The sequence below is a fragment of the Thamnophis sirtalis genome, unplaced genomic scaffold (genome assembly GCF_051295495.1).
Source record: "Thamnophis sirtalis isolate CommonGarterSnake01/CBP01778 unplaced genomic scaffold, rThaSir2_p1.2 scaffold_3, whole genome shotgun sequence".
Lineage (NCBI taxonomy): Eukaryota > Metazoa > Chordata > Lepidosauria > Squamata > Natricidae > Thamnophis > Thamnophis sirtalis.
Genome location: NW_028261383.1, coordinates 22,329,095 through 22,344,165, shown reverse-complemented (window position 1 = coordinate 22,344,165; position 15,071 = coordinate 22,329,095).

The following is a 15,071-nucleotide window of genomic DNA, read 5'->3' as shown; positions in this document are numbered from 1 at the left end:
TTATTTTCAAAACAAACATACAAATCCTCCTTCTTTACATACTGTAGAAAGTGTATCAGTTGGTTACAAAAGACTTTTGTGTATCTCTTCCACCGTCATCAAATATAATTCATATTAACTCTAATATCTTAACTCAGATATTTATTATAACCATCATCATACCTCCACTTTTATTTGACTATGATTATTTAAACCTCATTCATTATAAAATATACCATGATTCAATACATAACCACATACTGGCATTTTACTTATTTATAAAATCCTCCATTAACATTAAATCCTCATATCCTATTCTAGCTAAACATCCATAATATTTAATACCAAAATTTTCTAATCCTCCTTTCCAAATCCATTTACAATTTACATCCAATTCCCTTATATTATACCCATGAACATATATAAATTATTATCATTATCCTTTCGTCCTACGGGATTGGGCGGCATATAAATGTTATTAAACTTTAACTTTAAACTTTATTTAACTATATCCTTTTTTTTTTAAATAAATGTTTTTTAATTTTAGTTTAAAACAGGTACACATCTTTCTTTACATCTGTAGAAAATGTATCAATCAATTACAGATAAGTTTTGGTACATCTCCTCCACAGTCAATCAACATAACTCATATTAACTAAAGCATTATTATATATCCATTTTCATTTAACTGTAATTATTATTTAAGAATATTGATGAAAATAATAATCTTGAACAATCCCTGCCCACACCAGTGGGAGAGGAAAAAATCAAAATAAAAAAAAAGAAAAAGGACAGATAAAGAATAAAAATTAAAATAAAAAATAAAAATAATACAAAAAAAGACAAAAACGACAAGAGACAAGGCAGGAAAACAAAACAGAACACAGGTGTCTATCATAAGAAAAAAAAAAGAAGTATATCAACTGGTTACAACATGCTTTGGTGCTTCTCTTCCATTAACTCATATTAATTCAAATATCTCAACTCGAATATTTACCATATCAACATCATTATACCTCCAGTTTTAATTACCTATGGTTATTTAAACATCCCTCATCCTTAGCTATGCATTACATAATTAATCCATAACACATGCTGACATTTCATTTACTTATTTGTAAAATCCTCTATTATCATCAAATCCTCATATCCTATTTTAGCTGGACATCCATAGTATTTAATTATATCATATATCATAACATTTTCTCCCTAATAATTAAAACTTAACTGTGTCTAATTTTGTTCTTTTTTATTGTTATTATTATTAATAACCTTTATATATAGCCCAAAAGGATTTCTAGTCTTTCCTTCACAGGTATCATTCAATATTCATATCCAATTATTTCTTATCATAACACTACACATTGTATACATTACTATCATTATCAATTTTTATTTAACTATACCTATTGTCACTAGATTTAATTAGATTTAGCTAGTTTTACATTATACTCTTCTATCTATCAACCTGTATCTTTCCAATAGCAAAACAATCTAATGTCTTCTGCCATTTGTGGAACCAGTCCTCCAAACATCCTCTTGATCAAATCTGTATGGACTGTTCTTAGCAACTTCTTGCTTGTAATATCTCTCATGTAGTCTTGACGCCCTCTTTCTGTTTCCTTATTCAGCTTGTCTTTGATTATCAGCAGTGTTATCAAATATTTTGCAAATCATCATCTTCTTCTTCTACTACTACTACTACTACTACTACTACTACTACTACTACTACTATGTCCTGCCCTTTGAAATAAATTTTCTCTCCATTTATTTCCTCTTTCAGTATTCCATTCTTTCTTTTTTCAAAAATGAACCAATTGCCATGAATATCAATAAGTTTAACCTCTTTATATTCGTCTTCCATTTCAGTTTTTTGAATTTCAGTCTCCTTCTTTTGCATTTGAAAAACATCCCCAGTTTTTTCATCATATTTTATTGTTAGATGCTCCAAATACTCCAATTTTCTCTCAATTTTTTCATCTGTATTTAATAATTTTTGCAGTTCTGAAAGTATTCCTTGCAAATTCTCTACATACGCCATCTTCTCTTAGAAGTTCAGCAAGATTAAAACATACATTCACAAGCTCTCTGTAAGCGAAAACAAACTTCAAAAGGACAGCTGTGAAATCTTATCAGATCTTAAGACAAACAGCCAGGCAGTAAAACCTTGCAATCCCAAGGTCAAAACAATCCATAAGAGAAAAAAGAGGCAAATACTGCAAAAGCTCCGATCAGCCTCCGGAGTGGGGATGGGGTTGTTTTTTTTTTTTTTGGTATCTCTTTTGTATTTCAAACTAGGCAAAGAATCCACTCTTTAAATGAGTTTAAAAAAAAGATGCCCACACCAATAAAAGAGGAGAAAGTTAATCTGTAGTTTACAGAAAGTCACAAAGAAATGTTAGAAGAAAAAAGCTTGATCCATCCATTTGAAAAAGGTTTGCTTAGATTCAATCCATGTAAATAGCATTTAAAAAATAAGATAACCATTGTCCAGAACCATTACAAAGATCAAATTCGGCGCTAAGTTCTTCTATTCTTTGATTTAAGTTGATTTTTTAGATTTTATAAGCAGCCCGTTTTTTTAAAAAACAATAAAAGCTTTTCACCAGCTGGAAACACTCTTTTTTCTACATCGTTGCATTCTGAGGCCACCCCCACTTCGTCAATCTTTTGACTGGAATTTTTATTACCGGCTCGAAGATCTTTTTTTGCTTCTTTCAGAGATTTTGCGATATCCCTGAGATCAGCAAGACGTAATCTTCCTATTCACCATCTCTTCGGGATGGTTTAGGTCCGTTGAGACCTCCCAGTAATAAAAGTGTCGACTGAGATCTCAGAGCTTTGAGATAACATGTCGTCTCGTTGCAACTTTGGCCCCTCCCACTCCAGAGCACCCAAAACTTTTGAAGGCAAGCTATTCCATTGGTTGATTGCTGTAATCATTAGGAATTTTCTTTTTAGTTATAGGTTGCTTCTTTCTTTGGTTAGTTTCCATCCATCGTTTCTTTTGGTACTTTGGAAAATAAATGGATGTCTTTGTCTTCATAGGAGCCCCTCAAATATTGGAACACTTTTATAGTGTCTCTGCTAGTCCTTCTTATTAGACTAGACATGTCCAATTCCTATAACCATTCTTTCTACATTTTAACCTCCAGCACCCTAATTACCCAAAATAAATTTTCTGTTTTAGACTTTACAAATACTTGTAAGTGATACTCCATTTAAACAATGGCAGATGGAGATCTCCAAGTTTATATTATAACGGATAAAACCAAGAATTAAATATAAATTATTCCAAGATGCTAAGGGAAGAGGAGGTTGGATTTACCAGATTTGAAATTGTACTTTGATGCTTGTTTTGTCTGGCAAAAAGAGTGGGTGACTCTCCATATTAAGAGGTTACATGAGCTAGAGGGCCATGAATTAAGATTTTGATGGCATGACTATTTATGGCATGATATGGTTAGGGAACGCAGCCGCGCGAGCGATCATGTGTGCACCCAGGTACACCCACGTTACACCTATCCTCCGCGAGATGCACTGGCTACCCATTAGTCTCTGGACTCGCTTCAAGGTGCTAGTCGTTACTTATAAAGCCCTACATGGCATCGGACCTGGGTACCTGAGAGACCGCCTCCTGCCAATTACCTCCCATAGACCAATCAGATCGCACAGACTAGTCCTCCTCTGGATTCCATCTGCCAGCCAATGTCGGCTGGCAACTCCCCAGGGGAGAGCCTTTTCTGTTGCTGCTCCAGCCGTCTGGAACGAGCTTCCCGTGGAGATCCGGACCCTTACTACTCTCCCGGCCTTCCGCAAAGCCACTAAGATCTGGCTGCTCCGGCAGGCTGGGGGGCTGTTGAAATAGCCAGCCCCACGGGAACTATGAATGTCGTGTATTTTAAATTGTTGTTTGTCTATTTGTCTATTTATCCCCTTCCTTTGTTTATTGTAAGCCGCCCGGAGTCCTTCAGGAGCGGGCGGCATACAAGACCAATAAAATACAAAATACAAATAAAAGCATTGAATTTTGGAATTATAAAGAAGAGCTTTTCATAATTTATGGTGGGCATGTAAAAAAGCAAAGAAATAGAGTAAGATACATGTCTTAATAGAAGACTATTAAAGTGAATATAAAATAAAACCAGGATTATTTTAGGCTTAATGGATAAAGAACTTTAAAAAAATGAAACAGTAGTTATATGTTGATTGAGGCAGGAATACTTTGTGCACAAAAATGGAAGAATATTTTCATTCCCACAATGGACAAATGGCTGCAAAACCTGATAGAGTTAGCAGAGATGGATAAATTGACTGCTTTGATTAAAGAAAAGAACAGGAATAATTTGTTTGTACGTGGAAACTGTTTTTGGACTTTGATCTTGAGATAGAGAAAAAATATAATTTGATTTTGGGTTCTGTAGATTAGATATGTTTGTGGCTAGTTTATATTATCTTATGAAAGTAAATAGTTGAGGTTTTTTGTTTTACAGTGGGGCAAAAAAGTATTTAGTCAGTCACCAATTGTGCAAGTTCTCCCACTTAAAAAGATGAGAGAGGCCTATAATTGACATCATAGGTAGACCTCAACTATGAGAGACAAAATGAGAAAACAAATCCAGACAATCACATTGTCTGATTTTGAAAGAATTTTTTTGCAAATTATTGCCATTATTAGTCAGCCATTATTCGTGGCTGACTAAATACTTTTTTGCCCCACTGTATGTTAGCACTTTATTCTAGTGCACCAAAAGGAGTCAATTCAATTCAATTCAATTTATTACATTTATATGCCGTCCTTTTCCCCCGAAGGGGACTCAGGGCGGCTCACAACTCAAACCAGGGAAGGGGAATACAGACAAAAATTTAAAAAAACAAAGCATAACAATGCATAATTTAAAACACACAACAGTCATACCATTCGAGACGGGGGCAACAGCTCTTTAGCCCCAGGCCTGTCGGAACAGCCAGGTTTTAAGGGCTTTGTGGAAGGCCTGGAGGGTGGTGAGGGTCCGAATCTCCACGGGGAGTTCGTTCCAGAGGGTCAGAGCAGCCACAGAGAAGGCTCTCCTCCGAGTGGTTGCCAGTCGACACTGGCCGGCGGATGGAATTCGGAGGAGGCCTAATCTGTGGGATCTAATCGGTCTAGTGGAGGTAATTGGCAGCAGGCGGTCTCTCAAGTACCCAGGTCCAATACCATGAAGGGCTTTATAAGTAACGACTAGCGCCTTGAAGCGTATCCGAAGACCAATAGGCAGCCAGTGCAGCTCGCGGAGGATAAGTGTTACGTGAGTGAACCGAGGTACACCCACGATCGCTCGCGCGGCTGCATTCTGGACAAGCTGAAGTCTCCGAATACTCTTCAAGGGCTGCCCCATGTAGAGCACGTTGCAGTAGTCCAGTCTAGAGGTCACAAGGGCGCAAGTGACTGTTGTGAGGGCCTCCCGATTCAGGTAGGGACGCAACTGGTGCACCAGGCGAACCTGGGCAAATGCCCCCCTGGTCACAGCCGACAAGTGGTGTTCAAAAGTCAGCTGTGGGTCCAGGAGGACTCCCAAATTCAATGCTTTTCTTTTCCTTATCCCCTTAACCCTACACTTATCTCGCTACCCCTTTTCCTCCCTTCTACCATTATTTTCATTTTTCTTTGCACTTCTATAGTTTATATTTTGATCAATTAATAATTTTTTGTGAACAAAAAACCCAAATTCTTAGAACTTGCAAAGGGTTTCTGTGAAATATATCTGAAAGTGATGGGGATAGATTATACAATTGTGGATATATGCATTAAGGGAAAAATAGAAATAAATAAACCTACAAACGTATATATTTGGAAAATCTGTGTTTTCAGCCCAAAAAGTATTCCAAAATTGTTACAGTCAAACCTTTCAATACTTTCAGAGATGTGGGAGCCTTAACTGATGAAATGATGTCTAAAGGCTCTGCAAGATTTGAAACAACCGTTTTGCCCATGAAAGTCCTGAGATCTAAGTAAGGGCAGAAAATACTTTCCACAAGTACTCTGTTGACATTCCCATTGAAGCAGTCCTCACTTACGAGGACCCAGATTGTTGGGGGCAATATGCTGACTCCCTGTAAACCGCTTAGAGAGGGCTGAAAGCCCTATGAAGCGGTATATAAGTCTACTGCTATTGCTATTGCTATTACTTACTGACTGCATTTGGGACTTGCATGTGTCACTAAGCAGCCTGATCCTGAAGCATGATATCACCTGACAGTGCCAACTTGCATCTGTTTCTCTGCACTTGTGGGTTGTTAGAAGGCAATTTCACCAGACCCTGACTGGCAACTTCCTGCTGGCATCCACACTGAGTTTGCTTGTGAGAAGCTAGTTGGGAAGGTCACAAATGGGGATCAGGAGTGTGGGATGCTGCAACCATCATAAATGTCCGCTGGTTGGCAGAACCGAAATTGGTGCAACTCCTTTTCCTGCATATTCATAACCACAGGAACTGCTGACTTGTTCAGGTCACTGAAGAAGTGTTAGCAGGACCATAGATTTCTGGACCACGTCTGCAGCTGCTTTTACAATGCCATAGTAAAAGGCACTGTAAAAGCCAACTAAAAAGGTCAATAGGACCTTTTTAGTTGAACCTGGTTAATACATGGATGGGGCACCAATAGGAAATATCCTGCTTGTTGGCTAGACGTGGAAGTAAAAAAATCCAAAAGGCACAGTGGCAGATCAGTCCAATATTATTGCCAAGAAAACATAACAGGGTCCATAACAGAACAAAAGAGTTGAAATTGGAAATCTTCCAATCTACAGAAGAGGAGGCCGAGGGGTGAAATGATAGCGGTCTTCCAATATCTGAGGGGCTGCCACAAAGAAGAGGGGCTCAACCTCTTCTCCAGAGCATCTGAAGGCAGAACAAGAAGCAATGGATGGAAACGAATCAGGCAGAGAAGCAACCCAGAAACAAGGAGACGTTTCCTGACTGTGAGAACAATTCACCGGTTTGCCTGCAGAAGTTGTGGATGCTCCACCACTGGAGGCTTTCAGGAAGAGACTGGACAGCCATGTGCCTGAAATGTAAAAGGTCTCCTGCTGGAGCAGGGGGCAGGACTAGATGACCTCAAAGATCCCCCCAGCTGTTATTCCACATTCTATCTAGTTGCTTCTCTGCTTCCAGGCCGTGGAGGGAACCAAAGAGCCTGAGTGGCTCCCGGATTCTCCTCCCACCAGCCCTCAACTCACCTCCCAGCTGCTGCTTCGAGCCTCTATACGCTCCTCTCCCCTCTCTTCCGTGAGTGTTTTGGATGAGGAAGTTCCTCTGTACTCCCTTTTCCATCCTTTCTAGCAATAAAATACTCGATGGTTTTAACTCCTTTAAGGTCAATCGGAGGGCCCGCTATTGTACTGTTGGCTCTTCAGTCACAGATGCTGCCATCTCCTGATGGGAGGCTGAAAAACAGGCTTGTCCTATCTAACTATGCCATTGGCCAGATCCTCTCACTGATTATGTCCTAAGAGTCATGTTCAAACTCCTATCAACCTATATTTGCAGCTGAGCCAAGTGAAATATAATAAGTAAAAAAACTGCTATCACATCACTCCGGTCTTTCTCTCTGTTACCCAATTCCTACAATTGTACCTTGTATGTTTTAATCTTCCAGTCCCCTACATGACTTTGTTCATCTCTTCACTCTTTCTACGGTCTAAATACTTTTGTACCCTGGTGACCAAAACTGGATGCATTAGTCTTACTAATACAGTATAACACAGTACTATCACTCCATGTGACCTTTGTTACTATCCCTGTGATGCTGCAGACTAGGACTGAATTGTCTTTTTAGGTAATTACAGCGCACTATAAGAAGTTAGCACCCAGCCCTCTCCTAGAAAAATGAAATATCCTAGGAAATATTGAAAAGGCAGAATATTATTTTTAGATTTGGTGAATGGATGAGGCAGACTCAGGCTTCAGCAAACAACAGTTCTTTATTAAGTGACAACTGTGTACAATCCAGCAAAGACTCTGTCTGGCAGCAGCCCTTTTATAGGGCTCTGTCAGACCCTTCGACCAATTAGATTCGAATACTGTTCCTGCAGGAACAGAGGACCTTGGTGGAAACTATCATACAGATTGTCAGTATGTAACACCTTCTCCTCTTAGTTGGGTTCATCCAGTTTGTGACATAGTCACGCAGGTAGGCGGGCTTTTTGGTGGCTCGCCAAGACCTGCGCAGTTCATTTGGTGCTGGATCTTCAGTTAGGTTGGATGGACCTGTTATTTCTGTGGCTTCGCCTGGTGGAAGCTCCTGGAACTTTCCACAGGCGCGGCTGGAGTTTCTGGAGCTGCTTCACTCGGAGTTCGTTGTGGCCCTACAACTTCATCAGAGAAGTACCCTGGTACTTTTGGGCTTGAGAAGTCTGTGGAAGGAGTGAATTCGTGCTTCTTTTGGGTAGGGCTTTGGCTAACTCGTGCAAGAGTTACCTCTGGTTGGGTAAGGTTGGATTGGGAGACACGGCCATGGAGTTGACCACGAGCGAGGTCTGGTAATGCCTGAAACCGTGGCAGGAATCCAGAGGGCCCCCCCCCCCAGCATAATTGTGAGCGTAAACCGATCCCCTATGGTAAATTGTCTAAGTTGGCTGGGCAAATCTGGGCGTATCACCGTGGAGTACTTTGGGTGTAGCCGGTCTAAGCGCGAACTTAGCCCGTGACCCATTAGAAGCTCGGAGGGGCTTCTCCCGATGGTAGCACTTGGCATGAGGTGCTGAATGAGGAGGAATTGATCAACCCGTGTTTGCCAATCTCCCGGCCTCACCCTAGTTGGGCTTCTTTACAGGATCGCGCCATTCTCTCTGCCTGTCCATTACTGGCCAGATGTATGGAAAGATGGTTTAATGGTGGACAGGAGGACATGGCTTGAGTTCTGAACAGAAAAGGTGATCACATGCTTCAATGTTGAGTGAAGAAGAAGAGACGAGAGGAAGGGGCTTGCTGGGCTTTTTATAATCTGTTCAACCTGGTGGTGGGTTTCAAAAATTTTTGGAACCTCTTCTGTAGGTGTGGCCTACTTTGTGGGAGTGGCTTGGCAGTCATGTGACTGAGTGGGAGTGGCTTGGCAGTCATGTGAGTGGTTGGGAGTGGCCAAGATGATATCACTGAATTCTTTACCCCAATGGATGATCTACAAAAAGAAGATATAAAAAAAGAAATGTATTATTTTGTGCACTTACTACTTAACAAGATTAAAATAAGTACACAAAATAATAAAAGAGCTACTTACAGAAGGTAAGTAGCTTACTACTTACTACTACCCCCCTCCCAGATTGTGTTTTTGTGTAATTGGGTCAGCAAAGCTCTTAGGGCAGTGATGGCAAACCTTTTTTGGCTCATGTGCCAGAAGCGGGGGGAGCGGAGGGGGTCGTGCGCGGGTGTTCCACACCCATAATGCTATGCACTTGACCCCAGCATGCATTTGCGCACGGCCAGCGCTCCCCCCCTCATTTTTGGCATACTTTTCCCCCCTCCCCAGGCTCCGGGAGGCTTTATAGGACCCTGGGGAAGGCAAAAACAATCTCCCCTGTCCACCCCCAGAGGCCCTCCAGAGGCCTCAGGAGCTTCCCTGAAGCCTCCAGAGCGTGAAAAACTGGCCCTACAGGCAAACCGGAAGTTCAGAAGGCAAAAAATGACCTCAAAAAAGGCCAAAGTCAGTTGGCCAGTGTAGGGCAACGCCTCGCATGCCCTGGCAAATAGCTCTGCATACCGCCTGTGGCACGCGTGCCATAGGTTTACCATCACAGTCTTAGGGGAACCTTAGGCACCCACCACCCTTTGTCCTAACTTCTACCACCCGTCCTGGGACAAGTGGCTCCCAGTTCTTGAGCCCATTTTTCTTCCTCTTTAGTATAGGATGGTTTGGACAGGGATGTTTGCAACTGGTAGGGGGGATCAGGGGACAGACCTGTGCAGGGACCAGCTGAGAGGCCTCTTATTTTGCCTTGTCTGCTGCCCTATTTCCCTTTGCCACCAAGGTGTCGTCGTCGGAATGACTGCTGACATGGATGACTGCAACCTCGTGAGGAAAGTTTACAGCTCCACGTAATTCTATGATCTGTGGCCCATGTTTGATTCCCCCCCCTCCCCGGGCAGTGAGCGTCCCCCTTTCTTTCCAAATAGCCCCATGAGCAAGTAAAACTCCTAATGCATATTTACTGTCTGTGTAGACATTAACCCTCTTCCCTTTTGCCAACTGGAGGGCCTTTCCTCTGATCGGGCCTGCGATTCTAACTATTGATCCCCCCACAAACCACTTCCTCATACAATTCTTCTGGCAGTTACTCCCCTGGCCTCCCGCTCTTCCTGTCTAAGAGCTGGAGGAGAAAAATGGCATTTCTTCTTGCCCTTTGAAGTTTGCCCCCTCGCTGCTTTCCTGGCCAGCCACCCAGCTAAGCAGGGCAGGTGGGGCTGCAGCCACAGGGATGGTGGTGGTGAGCAGAAAGGGAAGCGAGCGCTGGCCAGCATCCCTGCCTCCTTGCTCCATGGGCACAGCCGGGGAGAAACCAGGGGGAAAGAGGGAGGAGATGGCACTTCGCTTTCTCCTCCCTATCTCCCCCTGATTTCTCCCCACAGCAAGCAAGGCGGCTGTGAAAGAGAATGAAGCGTGAGTGCTTCTTCCAACAGCCAAGGCCTCCGCTCCTCTTCCTTCCTCGGCTGTTGGAAGAAGCACCCGTGCTTCGTTCTCTTTCACAGCCATGGTACTTGCCATGGGAAGAAATCAGGGGGAGAGAGGGAGGAGAAGGCCGTCCCTAGCAGAAGCTCAGCTTTCTCCTCCCTCTCTCCCCCTGATTTCTCCCGATGGCAAGCAAGGCAGCTGTCAAAAAGAAACGCGGGCGCTTCTTCCAACAGCCCAGGCCTCCGCTCTTCTTCCTGTTTCTTTCTTTCTTTCTTTCTTTCTTTCTTTCTTTCTTTCTTTCTTTCTTTTTTTCAATTTGTTTTTATTTTTAAACATAAAAAAACAACATAAAAAAAATTCTCATCCATTACATAAAGCATGTCGTTTGGTTACAAGTGTTTTTGCATCCATATTCTCAATTACATTTACAATCACAGATTTTTCATCTAATATAACTAAATACCTCACTTTCATTGTACAACGTATATTCAATTACGATTAATTTTTTTTTTCAATAAACCTAATTTCCTTACATTCTTGATTGTCTGTTTAATAACAATATACCTTTATATAATCACATATCCCGATATGAAAAAGATTTACTAACCATTTATATTTGTATATCACTGTTTTCAATTATGTATAATCCCACCAATCAACTATCGAGTATGCTTATGTTCATTATTGTCCTTGTACATCATACATTCAAACAAAGATATTATTTCTTCATTTTTCAACAAGGTATTCTAAATAGTCTATATATATAGCTTCCATTCTCTGTCCATCGGCTCGTCACAAGAGACCATCCAGACAGAAAGCCCAATATTTTACTGTTGCCTTTGTTACATTTGTGTAGTATTTGTGCTGATAAATAAATAAAGGGAGACTAGTATAGATCTATTTCAAGCTATTTAGCTCTCATCAGCTAGCCATACCCTTACTGTGATTCGAACCTGGGCGTGTATTACGCCCAGAGAATGGAAGCAGTTAGCTTCCTCCCATAATTGGGGCATACCAGGGGTTGTGACTTTAAATATATACCTTTCACTCTGGCTCAGCTGATAACGGATCAGAGCCTGTGGCTTAGTGGTTAACACATCTGCCTAATATGTAATACACGCCCAGGTTCGAATCCCAGTAAGGGTATGGCTAGCTGATGAGCTAAATAGCTTGAAATAGATCTATACTAGTCTCCCTTTATTTATTTATCAGCACAAATACTACATATATCCATTCTCTGTCCATCGGCTCGTCACAAGAGACCATCCAGACAGAGACCCAATCTTTTTACTGTTGCCTTTTTGTTACATATGTAGAGGGTGGCAGCTGATGCTCCCCTTGGGCCGTAGTTATCGTTTGTTCCCTCCCTGGGACTGAACTTGAGTATGTCTCACACATGACCACTCTCTCTCTTCCACTGGAAAAAGAACGTTGGTCTTACCTGAACATGTCTTTTCAGGGGAAGAGAGGGAGTGGTCACGACCTGCCCTTCTTTGGGTGGGGCCAAGGGGAGACCCGGGCGTTCCCCCAGGTTTTTTTGGGGGGGGGTTGGTTGCATCTGTTGCAGTTCTGTTGTTCGTCTTCGGGGAAACGGGGCTAGAAAGGCAGGAAGGAGCATTTAAGAAGTTTTAGACTCAGCCCAATCAGACTTTGAGAATACCCACAAGGGACCACTCCCTCTCTTCCCCTGAAAAGACACATTCAGGTAAGACCAACGTTCTTTCTCAACCCTAATATTAAGAAAAGGTTTTATTTGTAAGAATCAAACAACGATATTTCATCCCGGACAGATCAGAGACAATGATTATGGTGACTTATGGTAAATAAAAAGCCATTCTGGACTTTATACAAATTAAATGCAAAACTTTGTTAATGCTTTGATGTTTTAACTTTGCTGTTGGTTCATTGTTAATTACTTTTTAAATTTTGTTTTGTAAGGAGGAAGCTAATTATTCTAATATATTCATGAATACTCAACTGGGGGTGGGTAATATATATATAAATCTGTTTTTGTCTTCTTGAACCCCCCTTTTCCCTTCTATTTAAATGTTGTCTATTGTTTTGTTTTTTAAAATTTCTTTCTTTTTTTGAGTTTATAATTTAAATTAATTTTCCGAATATTTTTTTTAAGCCAGTTTATGAGAAGCAAGTTCATCCGCTGCTCTATTTCTAACCCGCCTCTAAATTCATGGAAACCTAGCATTATAGTCTTGAAAGGGACCCTTTGAATGTCCTGACTGTGGAATGAACCAGAAACAGCCACCATATTGACATGGATCATGGCAAAATGGCAGCTCCTTCCACACGTCTATTGCATGGCCTTGGGATGAATGCTGAGCACAGTCAAAGTAATGGCTGCTTCGTTGACACAGTCACACAGGCAAGATATGCATATCCAGCCCTCTTCCCCACATGAGGTTCAGAGATCTTCAAGGGAGGGAGTCAGGCCTAAGTATTGCAGGCTGCTAGTAAAGTGAGGGCCTTGTGGGAGAGGGAAAGGCCTATGTGGGCCATGTGGAGACTATTGTTGCCGAAAATTAAGGACTCAGACTTCGGGATCAAAAGAAGTAACTTTATTTGGTACCAAGGTTCTGAACAAGATAGGCAAGACAGCCATTTGTACAATTGAACAAACTCCTTATGGAGACATGCGTTCTTATATGTTCCTCAAAAACAGCCTGACACGGAAATACATTATGTCTGCACTAATTGGCAAGTTGTTGTTACTATGCAAGAAGCAGATAAACAGCTTTTTTCCTCTTTTCAGGTTGGGGTCACAGTTAATTTGCAGGAAGCGTCTAAGTTTCCAATAAAGTATTTGTGGTTGACTGAACTTTAACTGAACTTTAACTGAACCTGCGGCAGGTGTGAGTTTTGAGGCTTGACATTTAATCTTCCTTTTTTACTACCAGACTCAGAAAGTGTTCCTTCTCTTTATTCTGCTTCATTTCACGAGTTTACTAAAATTTGTATGCCGCCCACTCCCATTGGGACTCTGGGCGGCTCACAGCAAGACAAAAGAAACATTTAAAATTTAAGAATAAAAAATACAATTAAAAGTCCACATTTCAAGTCTCGTCTCACTCTTATGTCCAAGTTTCACTTTATGCCCTGCCTCACTATGGTGGAAGGAAAGACCTACGGGGACTTGTGAGGGAGGGAAAGGCTCAGGAGGATCCAAATGTTTGGATAAGGAAGCCTTTGTAAGTCAGACCTGGGCCTGCGCTAGGTAGCCGCTGTTGCACCTAATGACTTGCACATTCATTTGATGGCTTCATCAAGGAGAGAAGGGGTGGTGGTGATAATTCAGCAAGGTAATCTTACTTAACCACTGTTACACCATGCAATCAAAGTTGGCAAGCCCCACTACAGTTGTATCTTGAGGATTACTTGTATCGTGGCTCACGATACAAGGGAATTGTGGCACTCATAATCTGGAGGACAACAAGATAGGAGACGGAAACTCCACATGGTGGAATTCCAAAATCAATATAAAACACCCACCACCCAAAAGCCTTTTTGAGCAATTCCACAATTTCTGAACAACCTTTATCAAGCAAGAATCTTCACTTTTTTTCTCTCCAACTACTGGTCTAAATCTGAGATGTGCCAGATTTCAAAGAGTCGATTTCTAATGAATTTCCCCCCCCGTCAGGGTTTTCAATGTGTTTCCCCTCCTGTGAGTCCTCTGGTGTATCACCACATCATAATTCCGACTGAAACTTTTCCCACAATTAGGACATTCCACAATTAGTCCAACTCTCTGCTCTACCATTTTAGAAGTGGCCATCAAATCTCTTTTTGGAAGCCTCCAGTGATGGAGCACCCAAAACCTTTGAAGGCAAGCTATTCCATTGGTTGATTGCTATAATCGTTATGAATTTTCTTTTTAGTTATAGGTTGCTTCTTTCTTTGATTAGTTTCTATCCGTTGTCGCTTTTGGTACTTTGGAAAATAAATGGACGTCTTTGTCTTCATAGGAGCCCCTCAAATATTGGAACACTGTTATAATGTCTCCACTAGTCCTTCTCATTAGACTAGACATGGTCAATTCCAGTGACATGCGGTGAGGATTACCATTGGTGAGGCAAGAGCGCAGCAGCGGCAAGAAGCAACGTCCCCGCCGCTGTGTCCAACAGGCGTCTCACGTTTATGGCTGACATAAACGCAAGACGCCTGTCGGACACAGCGGCGGGGGTATTGCTTCTTGCCGCTGCTGCGCTCTGCCACCTCGCCCCCCCCGCCTCCTCCATAACCGCCGCAGGACATTCCGAAAGACTCGGGCCACTGAAAGTCAGTGTCTAACTTTCTACGGAGAAAGGCGCGTGGAAATCCACAACTGCAACCCGACAAACGTATTTAGGAGAGCGGGATCACTCCAATTCGCGGGTGGGCAAAGTTGGGACGGAGGAAAGCGAATCGAGGCGAGGGGTAGCAGGACTGCT